We start from the raw sequence: 757 nt of genomic DNA on the forward strand, positions 1-757 counted from the left end.
GGGGGGGGGGGAGGTGTGGGGGGATTTGGGGGGTCCCAGAGGGAATTTTGGGGGCGGGGGTCCTTGAGGGGATTTGGGGAGATTTGGGGGGGTCCCTGTGGGAATTTTGGGGGGATTTTGGGAAGTCCCAGAGGGAATTTTCGGGAAATTTTGGGGGGGGCCCAGGGAGGATTTGGGGAGAATTTTGGGGTTTCCCAGAGGCAATTTTGAGGGGATTTTGGAGGGTCCCAGAGGGGAATTTGGGTGGATTTTGGGGTTTTCCCAGAGCAGATTTTGGGGGAGTCCTAGAAAGGATTTGGGGGAATTTTGGGGTTTCCCAGAGGAGGATTCCAGAGAGGATTTTTAGCACCTTGTACCCAAATCCACGTCATTTCTCCACAAATTTGGGCTTTCCAGAGTGTCCCCTGTGTCCCACCTGGGTGTCCCCTGTGTCCCACCTGGGTGTCCCCTGTGTCCCACCTGGGTGTCACCTGTGTCCCCATGTGTCCCCTCTCCCCGCAGGTCCCTTCTACCGCCTGGGCACGTACCTGGACTGGGTGTGGGGTCCCCCCGGTCCCCCCGCCCTGCGCCGGCTGCTGTCCCACGTGCGCTGGGCGCCGGTGCTGGGGGTCCTGGGGGTGCTGGTGGGCCGGGCGTGGCCGGCCAGGGCCGTGCTGGAGCCCGAGTTCGGTGCCCGGCCCTGGGCTGCCCGGCTGGCGCACATGGTGCCCGTGTTCCTGGCGCTGCGCCTGCGCCTCTACGTGGGCCGGCTCTGCGC

Source organism: Geospiza fortis, unplaced genomic scaffold (genome assembly GCF_000277835.1).
Source record: "Geospiza fortis unplaced genomic scaffold, GeoFor_1.0 scaffold1775, whole genome shotgun sequence".
NCBI lineage: Eukaryota > Metazoa > Chordata > Aves > Passeriformes > Thraupidae > Geospiza > Geospiza fortis.